Here is a 16,679-nt window from a genome sequence, read left to right as displayed (position 1 = left end):
TTGTGGCTCAACATCTGGAGGGCTACAGGTTCCCCATCACTGAAGAGAAAAACACTGCAATTACGCAACCAAGATTGGCAGGTCAGTCTATGGCATGATTTGCTAGCGAACCTTGGCCATTGCAAAAACAGGGAAACAGGTCTTAGCCATGCAAAACAAAAGAAACGAATGCATTAAAGAACTGAACTGGATTGTGAAGTTTATAATGTAAGCACTGACTTCAAAGCTTGGGTTGGATAAATTTAACTTTCTCTCAACAATAGAACAGATGCCTTGAAACATAAATCAATCAGCGAGGAGCTGTTTGTACTGAATCCCTTTGCATGGAAAAAAACAAACCTGTGAAAGCAAGCCCAACCATGCCTCATCCACCCCCATCCCCGCAGCAAGCCAACAGACTGTATTTTTCGCATTTGAAAAGCTCGAAAATTGCTACCAGGTACCTACTTCAAGGGACTAATCCACATGCTCTCAGTCACTTGAAGACCAGTGGTGCCAAGTTTGGCAGATACATAAAACCAGAAGTTATAAGAGTATCCCATGTAAGGATTAATAGGAGAGTCTCAGATCTGAAAAGACTGAAGAGCTGAACTTTTGCTGCCTCTCCATTCTTCCAGATGGGAATTTCCTGTTGATAACTTATATATAATCTATTTACTCTCAAGTGTTCCCCGTAAGTCAGTGGACCAGCTCAAAGCAAGTGGATTGTCAACCCAAACAAAAAAGGTCTCTCCCCTTTCAACATGGATCTCTGATGTCAAGCAGCCAAGCAACATTTATTTACTCTCATTTCCTTACAACCAAAAAGTCAGACTGACCTACCTTGATTTTGGTCTTTCTCTTTTTTTAAAAAAAAGAAAGAAAATGGGGTGGGGTAGCTTCTTTTTGCCTGCTTTCACGACAGAACTTAAGCCCGATCACTTCCCATCCTCAGCGGCTTCTGTGCTTCCTGTTCTAACACATTGCATCCCTAAATAGTCTTGTGTCTGCCCACAGATGCATCACGTCACAGACCAATTCCCTATGATGCAACTTGTTTCCACCAAGAGGGTGGGGAGCTGAAACAGAGGACTCCTTTGGGAAACAGGCAAGTCAGCCAAAACGGATTGTTCTCCCAAAAGGAGAATACTCAGATTATGGATTTTTGCCTCTGCCACCCACCTCCTCTTGATGTCTGATTAATCTCATCCTCCAGCCTCCCACTGGCACAGCAGTTGAACCAAATGTCCCCACCTTCTCTGTTAAGACACAAAACCCATGCACAAATCCTACACAGTCTGTTCACTCAAATCTGGCAACATTGGCTTTATAAAACTCTAGAACATGGGCATAGCCAGGGGGGCTGGGGGCAGCTGCCCTCCCCCCAAATCAATAAAAATATATACCGTATTTTTCGCTCTATAAGACGCACCAGACCATAAGACACATCTAGTTTTTGGAGGAGGAAAACAAGAAAAAAATATTCTGAATCTCAGAAGCCAGAACAACAAGAGGGATCGCTGCGCAGCGAAAGCAGCGATCCCTCTTGCTGTTCTGGCTTCTGGGATAGCTGCACAGCCTGCATTTGCTCCATAAGAGACACACACATTTCCCCTTACTTTTTAGCAGGGAAAAAGTGAGTCTTATAGAGCAAAAAATACGGTAATTAACTGAGGTCCTATCCCCCCAACAAAAGGCCCGCCCCTCCAACAAAAATCCTGGCTACGCCCATGATCTAGAATGAATGCAGGTGAAAGGAGAAGAATCAACCTCAAAGAGGGCCTCCCAGTTCAGAAAATGATTACAGTAATGATCTACCTAGCAGGGTGGTGATAATAAGAAAAGAATCTGTAAATCACTTTGTACACTTTTAACAAGTCAGTTCTTAGTGCCTCCACTACCTTGATTTCAGCAAGGCATTTGACAAGGTGCCCCATGATATTCTTGTAAAGAAGCTGGTAAAATGTGGTCTTGACTATGCTACCACTCAGTGGATTTGTAACTGGCTGACTGACCGAACCCAAAGGGTGCTCATCAATGGTTCCTCTTCATCCTGGAGAAGAGTGACTAGTGGGGTGCCACAGGGTTCTGTCTTGGGCCCGGTCTTATTCAACATCTTTATCAACGACTTGGATGATGGACTCAAGGGCATCCTGATCAAATTTGCAGATGACACCAAACTGGGAGGGGTGGCTAACACCCCAGAGGACAGGATCACACTTCAAAACGACCTTGACAGATTAGAGAACTGGGCCAAAACAAACAAGATGAATTTTAACAGGGAGAAATGTAAAGTATTGCACTTGGGCAAAAAAAATGAGAGGCACAAATACAAGATGGGTGACACCTGGCTTGAGAGCAGTACATGTGAAAAGGATCTAGGAGTCTTGGTTGACCACAAACTGGACATGAGCCAACAGTGTGACGCGGCAGCTAAAAAAGCCAATGCAATTCTGGGCTGCATCAATAGGAGTATAGCATCTAGATCAAGGGAAGTAATAGTGCCACTGTATTCTGCTCTGGTCAGACCTCACCTGGAGTACTGTGTCCAGTTCTGGGCACCACAGTTCAAGAAGGACACTGACAAACTGGAACGTGTCCAGAGGAGGGCAACCAAAATGGTCAAAGGCCTGGAAACGATGCCTTATGAGGAACGGCTAAGGGAGCTGGGCATGTTTAGCCTGGAGAAGAGGAGGTTAAGGGGTGATATGATAGCCATGTTCAAATATAGAAAAGGATGTCACATAGAGGAGGGAGGAAGGTTGTTTTCTGCTGCTCCAGAGAAGCGGACACGGAGCAATGGATCCAAACTACAAGAAAGAAGATTCCACCTAAACATTAGGAAGAACTTCCTGACAGTAAGAGCTGTTCGACAGTGGAATTTGCTGCCAAGGAGTGTGGTGGAGTCTCCTTCTTTGGAGGTCTTTAAGCAGAGGCTTGACAACCATATGTCAGGAGTGCTCTGATGGTGTTTCCTGCTTGGCAGGGGGTTGGACTCGATGGCCCTTGTGGTCTCTTCCAACTCTATGATTCTATGATTCTATGATTCACTTCCTTGTCTCTTCTGCCAACCATCTCCCCCCCTCAATGCAAAGACTGTTTTTATCTCTTGTCTTTAAAGGAGTGGTTTAAGGCTTCCCCTTACTTCTTGATTAAATGATTTTTGGTTAACCATTTAAAAACTCCACCAACTACTTTTTTTTGCCCATCCCCATGCCTCCACTTCCTAATTTCCTTGTTTCATAGAATGATGGGGGCGAGAGTATGTTCAGCTGACATTTTACGGAGAAGCTGCCTCATCTTGACTTCCCCAAAATGATCAGCAAACCAAAATGCAGCTAGCCACACTTCTCCAAATTTCGCAACGCAGTTCTCCAACAATAAAAATGTGCATATTATTGAAAAATCTGCCTGAAAATGTAAATGTAAACAGCTCAGGACCGCAATACCTCAAGAACCACTTGTCTCCACATGAACCTACCTCGACCCTGAGATGATTCTCTGAGGTCCTTCTCCGTGTGCCTCCTCCATGAGAAGTGTGGAGGGTGGCAACATGAGAACAGGCCTTTTCTGCAGTGGCTCCCCTTTTGTGAATACTCTCCCCACAGGGCACTTTCACTATATACCTTTAGGCGTCAGGTGAAAATGATCCTTGACAATCAAGCCTTTGACCAAATAACATCCAATCCCCTTTTAAATATGTTGTGGGAGATTACTGGTTTGTTTTTGTTCTTATTTTTATTATGTATTTTGTGTCCTTTATGTTGTATTTTTAGGTTGCAAACCACCCTGAGATCTATGGGTGAAGGGTGGTATATAAATTTGATTAATAAATAAATTAATAATAAATATTAAACAACATTGCTTGCAAAGATGTGTTCATAGCAGGCCACAGGCTTTCTATCTGTGGTCTACACCAGTTGGTACCAACTCTCTTAAGTTTTCAGACAACGGTCTTTTATCAAGCCTGCCTGGAAATACTGGGGATCGAACCAGGGAACTTTTGCGCGCAGAACATGTGTTCTGCTACAGTGTTCCAATTCCTCCACTGTAGCTACAGGGAACGGAAAAGCCTGCTCTTTGCCCTTTGCTAGATGCTTCACTCCCCACTCAACCCCACAGAAAACACACAGAACAGTATATTCAAGATGAAGCTGGATGTTGGAAGGTTCAGGACAGCTGAAATAAAGCACTTCTTCAGGCACTGCATAGACAAATTATGGAACTTGGTCCCACAAGAGGTAATAATGGCGACCAACTTGGATGGTTTTAAAAGGGGATTAGACAAATTCATAGGAGTACAAGTTCGTGGCTACTGGCTATGATGGCTATTGCTCTGTCTCCATGATCAGAGGCAGTACAGTGGTACCTCAGGTTAAGTACTTAATTCGTTCCGAAGGTCCGTTCTTAACCTGAAACTGTTCTTAACCTGAAGCACCACTTTAGCTAATGGGGCCTCCTGCTGCTGCTGCTGCACTGCCGGAGCACGATTTCTGTTCTCATCCTGAAGCAAAGTTCTTAACCCGAGGTACTATTTCTGGGTTAGCGGAGTCTGTAACCTGAAGCATATGTAACCCGAGGTACCACTGTAATGCATCTGAATACCAGCTGCTGGGAACACAGGAGGGGAAAGGGTTCTTGCCCTCAGGTCCTGCTTGCGGTTTCTCACAGGCACCTTGTTGGACACTGTGAGAACAGGATGCTGGCCTTGGATCCAGCAGGACCCTTCCTATTCTCCAAGATTCTTATTTGATAATTTGGCAGCAAGTTTAACGATCCAGTTCATATACTTTTTCCTCTGTTAACTTCGTGTTTGTATAGGGATTGTAATTTTAATACAAACTGTTGTGAACTTTTATGTGGTATTCTAATAAACTTTAAGGCAAAGCGGGGGGGGGGGACCCAGGTACCTGATATTACAGGTCTCTTATAGATGGAAGCATCTCGGAGTCAGAAAGAAACATTTCAGGTGAAGCTGGAGAAAAGGCAAAACTGACTCTCCCGTCTAAAATTTAAAGCAAATCGAAGATTGTAACTGATCCCCATCACCAAAGTACACATGAGATACCACTACAAAAGTAGACAAAACTTCCATGCTTTTCCACAAATGCCCTGACCATCAACTGGTCCAAGGCTGTTCAATCTCAGGCACACCAAAACCCAGCTGAGATACCCAGCACATGCCAACATAGAAAGTGCATGATAAAGCATCTTGGAATGGTGGTTAGGTTTATTAAAACATGTCCTCCATAATAACTAAGGCTTATTAAAACTAATTAACCATAGCAACATCCTCCTCTGGCTACAATATCTCGACTGAAGTAGAGGGTGATTGTCTCAATTTGTCTGATCCTGCAGGCAATGGTGCCATCAGACGACCAGACACCTAAACTTGGCGAATTTCAGCCTGGGAAGTGGCTCCATTATCACTCTGAAAGAGACGGTATCGGATACCCAAGTCACCCAACGAGAGCCAGCGTGCTGACTAGGTAGGGTGACTCCGCAGGAGATGAGACGCAACGCTTAGTCAGGAATTGGCAAGAGCATACTTGATAAGCAAGTCAGGAAAGGTTAAGCAAATTACAAGCCATGCAACAAAACAAGGTTATTATAGCGTCATAAACTCAGGAGGCCAAAGAGGCTGCTCAGTCTGTTGGAGCCTATAGAACCAAAGCCAATCAGCTGAGACGGCTCTTTAGGTTGACCCAACATCCCCAGTATTATTTTATTCTTTTTTTAAAAAAATGATATTTATTAAACTGTCAGAAAAAAGAGTTACATAAAAACAAGAAAAGCAAAAACAAAAGACAGAAATAAAAATACAAGAAAAATACAAAAGACAAAAGACAGAATAAAAGAATAAACAAAAAATAGATCAATCTTTCCATGCCTTACATTCATATCCTTGTTTCCCTGACCTCCTCATACCTCCCTTTTTTGTATTCCAATTCATTTAGTTAATTCAGCAATTTCTTTCCCTCTTTATTTTCTCTTAATCCTTTGACTTAATATACTATAACTTTAAATTTTCACCTGTTATCAATCCATTTTTACATACACCTTTATAGCATTACTGCTTAAACCACCTAACTTCATTCTAACATCATTCTAACATTCATTAATTTTGCAATATTTCTGTAGATAGTCTTTAAATTTCTTCCAATCTTCTTCCACCATCTCTTCTCCCTGGTCTCGGATTCTGCCAGTCATTTCCGCCAATTCCATGTAGTCCTTCACCTTCATCTGCCATTCTTCCAGAGTGGGTAGTTCTTGTGTCTTCCAATACTTTGCAATAAGTATTCTTGCTGCTGTTGTTTATTTTATTCTTTTGCCAACTTTCTATTAACACCCGCCTCGCCTGACAATCCACAAGGTGGCTTTATCTTAAAATCTGATACCAAGCACTAAATAAATTAAACCTTAGCCACATAAACAACAGCAAAATTACCCATCAGAACAGCAGCAACTAATATAGATCCATGGCAGGTCTCTTACTGGTCCCAAGATAAGCTGGAATAGCAGTCTTAGGCACCATCTTGGCCTAAGGGCAGTTTGTTAAAGGTGCTGAGAGTTGTTAGATGAGACCTTTATTCCTGCCACAGAGCTATAATTCCCAGAGCTCCCAGGGAAGAAAGATTGCTGACAAGAGAGCCCTAGACCAGCTTCAGTGAGGAGGTAGATTCAGTGGGGCCCATGGAGAAGGGCTGGTTCAGAGGGCCTGGGTTCATCAACCCTAGCCGGCAGGGATCAAGAATCAGGGATGATGAGAGCTGTAGTTCAATCAGATCCAGAGAGCTATCCTTGCCATGGGTCAGTCTAGCTCAACATCGTCTACACCAGCTGTGGCTGATGGGAAGTTGTAGCCAAAACATTCTGAAGGGCACCAAGTTGGCAACGGCTTGTCTATGGGGACTGGCAGTGGATCTTCAGGTTTCCAGACAAGAGTCTTTCCCAGCCTTTTCCAGGTACTTTTGCATGAGACCATCCCAAACAAAGGACCATGTAAGTTGCTCTTTGATGAGTATTTTTTCCAGAAGAGCTTTCTACCTCTTTAAATATATGTAGCCCAGTTATTTTATTGACTGAAATGTAAGAATTGAAATCAGTGCAGTTGAATACATTATTTCAGCTCCTGCACCACTGTTCCGTTTCCGAAGTTCAAGGCCGGCTGCTTTCTCTTATGCAGCCAAAACGGCACCACTCACTCACTAAAGGAAGCTTTCAGAAGGCTCAGGAGACTTGCCAAGGTTTACAGAAGCACAAAAAATACCCTAAGTAACTAAGGGAGCATCCTTCCCCAAAAAGCTCAATAGGGGCTGAGGATGTTCAATGGCTAAAGAATGCTGACTGCCTTCTGGAGAAAGGGAAAAAAGAAAACCAGAAATTGAAGGTCTTGAAAGAAGGCAATGCTGGTTGGCTGGCACCGTGAACAGAAGCACTTCACACTGCAACGTTTTGTTCCAGATTCTATTTGTTCTACGCCTATTCATCATGAAGTGGGGCATTCTTGCTCAGAGCTGCACCCTCTGCTGGCATATAAGGGACTTGGCTGCTGTCGCCTATGCCTTTATGTGGTGCTGCCCATGAAGATAGCACAAAAATTGCAACAGGTGCTGGTCAGTAATTTCACCAGTACTTACAATGGGCCCAGAAGCACTCTGGTCACGGGTTCAAGTTAGCCTCGGCCTATGAATCCCTCCTTGTTGACAGATAAGGGAATTACACAGGGTGACACAGCTAGGTGCTTCCAGTTTTGCATTTGGCTAGAAAAACAGGATATATAACCTGGCAAGCGAGTAATCTGTGGGCCATTACAGACATAACATTCTTGGCTTGGTAAACAATGGCTTGGTAAGAAGAAAACCTGTGTTGGGCCTTCACATTCCTCCCTGGTGTGCCTGCTTACACACTGTGACCCTTCAGTCTCTCTTTAAACCACAGATCCCCACTATCATGTCCAAGGTGGGAAATGCTCAATGTTGATTTCAGTAACCAGAATCTTAAACCCATAAGGTTTAAAATCCTAATGGGAGCTAAAGTCCAACATTGGGGGGCTGTGGATAGGTTCCCTACCCATGGCTTCTAAACTATTATTCTTATGTGCACATACTCATATGACCCCTGACATTTTTGCCCGATCTGTTGTTTCCAAACTGAAAAACTGTTCCAGCAAAAAGCTACTTTGTGATGTCACAGACATCAGGTCGATCAGCCCTCTGTTCTGCCTGAAACTAGCACAACTTCCCACCCCCAGAGCTCAATCCTCAGACGACTGTATACATGACAACAGCGCCGTGAGTTTACTTTCCAGAAGAGAGAGGCTCTATTCCAAAATCCACATTTGGGCAATACCCTTATTAAGCTAATCAACGTGTTACAGAATGGCATGTACACATCTGAGCTCTCCAGAACGCCCCATCAGACCAGATGAAGGTTTCTTGGGAGTTGTCAAACAGGAATTAAGAGAAAACAGGCAGTTTGTATACAGTGGTACCTCGGGTTACAGACGCTTCAGGTTACAGACTCCGCTAACCCAGAAATAGTACCTCGGGTTAAAAACTTTTCTTTAGGATGAAAACAGAAATCGCGCAGGAGCAGCACAAGGTCCCATTAGCTAAAGTGGTACCTCAGGTTCAGAACAGTTTCAGGTTAAGAACGGACCTCCAGAAAGAATTAAGTTCTTAACCCGAGGTACCACTGTACTGACATAAAGGTAAAAGGTAAAGGTACCCCTGCCCGTACGGGCCAGTCGTGTCCGACTCTAGGGTTGTGCGCTCATCTCACTTAAGAGGCCGGGAGCCAGCGCTGTCCGAAGACACTTCCGGGACACGTGGCCAGCATGACGAAGCTGCATCTGGCGAGCCAGCACCAGCGCAGCACACGGAAACGCCGTTTACCTTCCCACTATAAAGCGGTACCCATTTATCTACTTGCTCTTAGGGGTGCTTTCGAACTGCTAGGTGGGCAGGAGCTGGGACCGAAGGACGGGAGCTCACCCCGCCGTGGGGATTCGAATCGCCGACCATACAATCGGCAAGTCCTAGGCACTGAGGTTTTACCCACAGCGCCACCCGCATCCCTAAATACTGACATATGACGGGCCAATCCTAGATCCCAAGGAGAAAGCAGCAAGGCTGGAGGTAAAGCAAAGGTTGCCAGACAGTGGGTGACTCCAAGCGACCAACTTGCTCTGACAAAGGTTGGGAGCAGATTGAGGCCTTGTAAGCCTCTGTGTCTCCAGACTACCTCCTCCACAGCTTCCCTCCTGAGGCATTTCTGCACTGCCAGACTATTAATGTGCAGTGGGGGGCATCTTGTGTTTGAGTGTCCAGGCTCTGGCCCTATAGACCAGCGGTGGCGAACCTATGGCACGTGTGCCAGAGAGGGCACTCAGAGCTCTCTCTGTGGGCACATGCGCCATCGCCCCAGCAGGGCCATAGCTTCCATGCTGGGGGTGGGGGAGGAGGAGGAGAGGAGGGTTTGTGCGCACTGTCCAAAGCCTGTGGCATCAGGGCCTGGCGAGCATCGAGGGGCTGAGCAGGCATTGACTTTTGATGCGCCAGGGCCTCCCACCAGTCTGTTTTTCCTACTCAGGAGTAAGACACCTTGAGTTCAGCAGGGCTTAACTCCCAGGTCATTTAGCATATAAAGATGGCAACCTAAGAAGGGGCTGCTGGGTTTGTGTGTTCTCTGGGCTTTCCTGCAACAGCCAACAGAGTAATTCATTCCGTGGAGGCTGTGATCAAATGGCAGCTGAAGAAACAGCAAATAATAATAGTAGCAGTAGTAATAATAATAATAATAATAATAATAATAAATTTATACCCCGCCCATCTGGCTGGGTTTATTTATTTATTTATATTTGTATGTGCGCACGCAGACAATCATTATTATCTCATATTAAAAATTGGGAGAGGGTGGCTCTTAGTACAGCCCTCCAGGGTACAATAGTGGCCAAAATCGTGGAACCTTCTGGAAAAAACGTATTTCCGAGGTTTGATGGCTCATAACACCACTTTGTTTTGGAGTAATACCAGTGCTTTTTTTTCTGTGGGGACGCAGCGGGACGCATACTCCTAAACATTTTGTGAATTTAACGGAAGAAGAAATTCACTGTATGTATTTCCCCTGATTTGAACTGTATTTATTTTCCCCTGGTGGCGATTTTCTTGAGTCAAAATGAGTACACCTAAACATTTTTTTAAGAAAAAAAAGCACTGAGTTATACCATAAAATTTTATATCAATGGAAAAGATAATTTAATGAAGAATATAATGCAATAACTTTTATGAAGGATTATTTATTACAACAGCAGTTATAAAGAAGAAACGTGAAACACACAGAAAAAATGAGAAATACAGGTTAAATTGCCATGTTGGCACTTTGCGATAAATAAGTGGGTTTGGGTTGCAGTTTGGGCCCTCGGTCTCTAAAAGGTTCACCATCACTGCTATAGGCCCTGCGGTCTGGGAAGTTCCTCTGGCTGCTCCTGTCCAACAGCCTCAGGCACAATCGTCTCCCTATTTTCTGCAGTCAGTTCTGAGCCCTGAACTTCATCACCTGGTACCCCTGCAGCCTCCAACTCCATATCAGTGTTAGATCTAAGGGCCAAGACATATACATTTAAGCTGCATCGTAATCGTAACTGGTATGCTAGGTTAAAAAGGAATTCAAAAGAAGCCAAACTGGGTAGCTTTTTTTACAGACTGGAAGGAATGCTCCCTCAGAAAATAGGCATTTTGGTTGGCTTAATAAAGGTATTGCTGCTATGGACCAAAAGAGTTACTTTGACCTTGATAGTTTTTATGTAGGTTCTGGATTTGTACTTCGAAGACTTAGAACATCCCCTTAGTGTAACTTCACCTGTTAGGATACGAAGACTAGGGACCAATTGTGGCTTTTTGCGGCATACAAAGGGATGATACCAATACAGGAATGAAGCAAAATAGGAAATCTCGAAGGTGCATTTGAAGCAGTTCATTGAAGCCTGTCTGTTTTGAATTAGGGGACTGTTCTTTGGGGGACCACTGAATCAGTTTCTGAAAGTGCTGGGTTTAATGCAATCTTGTGGTGTAGTGGTTAAGAGTGGTAGTCTCGTAATCTGGTGAACCGGGTTCGCATCTCTGCTCCTCCACATGCAGCTGCTGGGTGACCTTGGGCCAGTCACACTTCTCTGAAGTCTCTCAGCCCCACTCACCTCACAGAGTGTTTGTTGTGGGGGAGGAAGGGAAAGGAGAATGTTAGCCGCTTTGAGACTCCTGAAGGGGAGTGAAAGGCGGGATATCAAATCCAAACTCTTCTTCTTCTTGCAGACTTTGTGATAATTCTCTCTTTACATTAATAGATAGAGCACAAAACTGCCTTATCCCTCCTTTGCAGAAACCAGCTCAGAGGTCTCCTGACCTGAAATGTGCTGGGCCTTAAAGAACTTTTTCAAGTGCATATTTTAAGTCCTCTCTTCTCTTCTCTGCAGCACATTAGTATACAAGCAGTAAAAATGTGTTTACCTTGTAATGTATAAGTAGGGGTGAGCAAATATGTCAATTTAGGTTTCTCTCAGTTACCCATTTTCCATGATTTTCCATGATTAAACTCTGTTCTCCACATTTCCAAATCAGTATGTGATTATTATTTTTAAAGAGGGTCCCCATGAAAACTCATCAGCATCTTAGTGTGTACTTCTAATATACACATTTGCATAGCAATTTCTGCAAATACAATGCATTTTTGTATATTCTTTGCACTAACATACACACACACAATTTATTGTAGCATACACATTTTTAGATACATAAATTGGCTACTGAACACTGCATTGCAAAATTCAGAGAGGTGCAAATGTCAAAGGATGGTTGTCTTCTTCTATTGTTGTTTCAGAAAGTGTGAATCAGGTATGCTCACCTCTAAATTTGAACCATCAGATTTCTCCTCCATCCCTACGTATAATTCAAAGGCTGCATTCAGACAGGTTTTTATTTTGTTCTCCCAACGTTCTTCTGGAAACCAAGCCTTATGAGGAACGGTTGAGGGAGCTGGATATGTTTAAGCTGGCTAAGAGGAGACTGAGAGGAGATATGATAGCCATCTTCAAATATCTGAAGGGCTGTCACATGGATGATGGAGCAAGCTTGTTTTCTCCTGCTCTGGAGGGTAGGACCCATACCAATGGATTCAAGTTACAAGAAAGTAGATTCTGACTAAACATCAAGACGACCTTTCTGACAGTAAGAGCTGTTAAGACAGTGGAACAGACTCCCCTGGGAGGTGGTGGATTCTCCTTCAATGGAGGTTTTTAAGCCGAGGTTGGATGACCATCTGTCATGGATGCTCTAGTTGAGATTCCTGCATTGCAGGGGATGGGACCAGATTACCCTTGGTGTCCCTTCCAACTCTACAATTCTATGATTCTTTATCAGATAATTTCCATGTGTTATGTGAGATTTCACACAAGCCACTTGTGGTATCCAGTGGAAACGTAGCACTCATTTCAGTGCTATTTGCTTCCAGAAAAAAATCTGTTTGTAGCCCCACTAACCCAGAAAACCATACAGCTCTTTCCCACCATTTAAAATTTAGCACAGCATAGAAGTACCGTATTTTTCCTTCTAGAAGACTGCCCCATGCATAAGACACCCCCTATTTGGGGGGACTCAGATTTAAGAAAATGGGGGGAGATGTATCCGTATATAAGACGCCCCCTAACTTTTGACATCATTTTTTAGGGGGGAAACCTTGTCTTATACACGGAAAAATACAGTATATTGTTCAAAAAGCCACAGTTCCATAATGCAACAGGTAATAGATTGTAAAAGGTACATTAGAATCTGGGATAGAAGTGGTAATATTGTAAGGAAAAGTAATGCAATAACCCCCACATTTGAATGTGCCTGAAATCAGGTCTGTAAATACTTCCCCAATTACCTCATGTATTCCATATTCACATTTCCCCAACTGTTCAGTTCTACGTTGTATCTGAGCTTTCACACGAGGCAAAAGCCACTTCCAGAACTATGGAGGAATGCGGTGGAACATAGCATTCATTTCCATATTATTTGCAGACAGATTTCTTTCCGGAAGCAAACAACATGGAAGTCAGCACTACATTTGAACTATATTTCACTACAGTTCCAGAAGTGGCTTTTACGTCACGTCAAAGCTCAAATATAATGTTGAACCGAACAGTTAGGGAAAAGTCATGAAAACTGAATTAACTGCCCTGAAGCCTCAGAATAACTTTTAGGCAACCAAACCAATCAGCTTTTGCAAGTGGAAAGGATTCCGCCTCTGCCCGCCCCCTCCTCTTTTTAAGGTCAATGATATTTCATAAATGACTAACACAGGTATTTGCAGGCCAAAAACAGGCTAATAAACATTTATGAGCGATTAACTTTTGTGAACTCGTTTGCAAGGCTGCAATAAATCTGTAACAGGCAACACGATCCTTAGAAGCAGCAGCTCTTGGATTGCAAAATCACTGGCTGAGATTGAACAGCCTCAAGCAGATAATCTTTCCGACTACCAATGCAGTTCTGTGCATGGATACCTGGGTGTAACCACCACCAAACATAGTGGAACTCAGCTACAAGAAAACAGTATGAACCCAAGTGCATACAGTAGTTAAACTATGGATGTAGCAATGAGCGCCAACTTGAATGGTTTTAAAAGAGGATTAGGCAAATTCATAGAGGGCAAATCTATTGATGTCCATGTTTGGGTGAAATGCTAAGCCAAACACTTGTTTAGCATGAACATGCTAATTTCCAAGGAGAAGATGGCAGTTGTTCTGCTGCTCCCTGGTGTTTTTCTAGTATATTTATTTATTTTATTTCAAAAATTTATAAACTGCTTTATTGTTAAATAACCCTCAAAGCTATATACAAAAAGGAATAAAACAATGAAAGGTTAGTGTGGCAGCTAAACCAAAGTGTTGTCCAAACCTAGGCCCAAAATTTGTTTTCTGCTTACAGGCCATGGTGAACCTTAACCACAAGTCGGTAGCATTTTAAGATTCCCCTCCTCAAACGCCTTGCAAGAGGAATACTGCCACTACAATCAGAGTACAAATTTTAAATTAAGAATGTGAAGTACCTCACCCAATTCTGTTGATGCAAAGAGTTCGAAACCAAAGGTGTGGAAGCTGAGGCGCTTAAGACTACAATTCCCATCACCCTGACCTCCGCCCTCTCTGACTGGGGCTGATGGGAACTGTGAGTCCACCACATCTGGACTGCAATTCCTGATTCAAGAAGCTGAAGAACAGTTTGCCTTTATGTCGGGGAAGGTATCTGGAGGGTTGGATTTCTCCCCTTCTCTCTTTTCCAAGAAAACTGTTTTCTCCTCAAATAAGTTTTTTTGCCAACTGTCTTCCTTAGTTACAATGAATTACATCTGTCCGTTTTGGTTTCTCTCAGTTTCTAAAGTTTTCCAATCTTAAGTTCAGCTCTCCACATTGGCACATCAGTTTAAAAATAATGCTAAAAAGTGAGATATAGTTCAGTAAGTGCCCACTATTGCTAATTCTCAAACCTGAAAAATAAAAGCCCACTTAAACAGACAGGAAAATGATGCAGCCATACCAAAAGGAATAAAAAGACTCCTGTAATTAACAAAAGGCATCTCATCTGTATTCCTCCAAATCCACTGCCCTCCGTTGTGTGAAGGTCTTCGGTTTCCTCAAGACGCCACCCTTGCTACCATGCTGCCCCTTCTGCATAAAGGGACCCCTGACTGTTAGGTCCAGTTGTGGATGACTCTGGGGTTGTGTGCTCATCTCGCTTTACTGGCCGAGGGAGCAGGCGTTTGTCCGCAGACAGTTTTTTCCAGGTCATGTGGCCAGCATGACTAAGTCGCTTCCGGCGAAACCAGAGCAGCACATGGAAACGCCGTTTACCTTCCCGCCAGAGCGGTACCTATTTATCTGCTTGCACTTTTAAGTGCTTTCAAACTGCTAGGTTGGCAGGAGCTGGGACCGAACAACGGGAGCTCACCCATAGTGGGGATTCGAACTGCCAACCGCCCTCGGCTCAGTGGTTTAGACCACAGCGCCACCCGCATAGAATAGAATAGAACATAGAATAGAACAACTCTGCACTGCCACTACTCTTCTGTCAAACACCTCCCTAAAGTCCTACTATAACTCAGTCTGTCACTAGTACACCTAAGCTGGGACAGTAGCAAGCTGCCTTATGCTGAGTCAGAATATTGAGTCCATCTTGCTCAGTACTGCCTACACCAACTGGCAGCAACCCTCCAGAGTTTCAGGCAGGAATCTCTCCCAGCACTTCTTTGAGATGTTGGGGATTGAACCTGGAATCTTCTGAATGCAAATCAGATATTCTGTCACTAAGCTACAGACCTTTCCCATGTGCAACAGATATAACACACATCGTTTCCCTGTTTATCCCTGCCTCTGTTTCCTCTAATGTTCAATCTGTGTCAGATTTTAAATTACTAACTCCTTGGGGCAGTGACCTGGCCTCTTTTCAAGATGTAAAAGTGGCATGCACCCTGATGGTACTATATTAAACTACCATCAACAATCCCTTTCCTTGTGCAGTTCAATACATGCACAGGCACACAGGGAAATTAAAGAGGACCATCACTAAAGCGGTGCATAAATAATTGCAGATGCTCCCAATTCACAGTGTAGTTCCACATTTAAAACCTTAGCAAGTCTGGGTCCACTATACCTTCCATAGCATCTACTCTATTTATATGATTTACTAGGGGCTGTCAACCCCACTCATTCTGCTCGCCAACCCCTTTGCCACCTCCTCTCCCCCCCCCGTAACTGGCCAGCCCCTCCTCCCTTCATCCATCCCCTTTCCTATCCCTTCACAGCTCACTCAAATCTCTCCTCCCCTCACAGCTAACACCAAGCCCCTCCCCTCATTGCTCCCCAAGCCCCAACTCACAGCAGCTGCCCCACCCCCTTGTAAAGGAGAGGGGAGGCACTTCAGAAAACCTCCATTAAGCAACTTGCTTGGGCCACCTGCCACTCACGTTGCTTTCTAATTCACCTGTCTTCCACTCTGAAATCATGCTGGAATTGGTGTGGCCACCTACTGGTGGCCATGTGAAATTCAGTATGACAACAGCCTTGCATTTTTATGTATCTAGGAAGATATTCCACAGCTCATCCCAGCTGATCTTGAGGCATGACACAACAACTTAACATACATATTAAAAATCATGAATCCATCTATTAAATATTACGTGCATTACATAGACAGCACAGGCACACAACCAATTCAAAAGGCTTGGTGGGAAGCCTATTTCTGTATTTACTTTGCTACAGACAAAATTAGAAGAGGCATCTCTCCAAGCTGGAATGAAAACAGGGCCTTCCCAGTGGTGACACCAGTGTCATGAAATTCCTTTCTCAGAGGCATTTGTGTCAAGTCAGTTTAATTCTTACTTATTAAATCATAGTGAACCTTTTGGTAAACATTTCAACAGGCATTTCAGAGCCTGGTCTGAGTGTTTGTTTTTTTAACTAAGTGACTGATCAAGTGATGGAAAAAATGAATTAAGAGACTGTTTTCAGTTTCTTTGTTTACTTTGTATAATTTTAGCTGTTTTGACTAGTGTAGAAAAGAACTGTTTGCTTTGTTGTAAGCCTCAAAAGCTCTATGCCATACAGAGCATAGGGAGGGGTGCTGTGGGCCAGAAGGGGTGGGCAGGGGCCACCTCAGGTCCAT

General features: G+C 43.7%; 1 protein-coding gene and 1 long non-coding RNA gene across 6 annotated transcripts in view; both read right to left on the bottom strand.

The window, feature by feature from the left end:
- SESN2 (sestrin 2) overlaps positions 1-16,679 on the bottom strand; it is a 59,581-nt gene that overhangs the window by 22,997 nt on the left and 19,905 nt on the right. The window lies entirely within an intron of this gene.
- On the bottom strand, positions 10,260-14,960 carry LOC308482584. Its single transcript, XR_013989340.1, has 2 exons — positions 14,073-14,960; positions 10,260-10,580 (listed from the first exon to the last, which is right to left on the bottom strand). It is a non-coding gene; the product is annotated as an uncharacterized lncRNA (long non-coding RNA).

This window comes from Podarcis pityusensis, assembly GCF_964106645.2.
Source record: "Podarcis pityusensis genome assembly, chromosome: 8".
Classification (NCBI taxonomy): domain Eukaryota; kingdom Metazoa; phylum Chordata; class Lepidosauria; order Squamata; family Lacertidae; genus Podarcis; species Podarcis pityusensis.
This window is presented reverse-complemented; position numbering and strand designations above follow the sequence as displayed.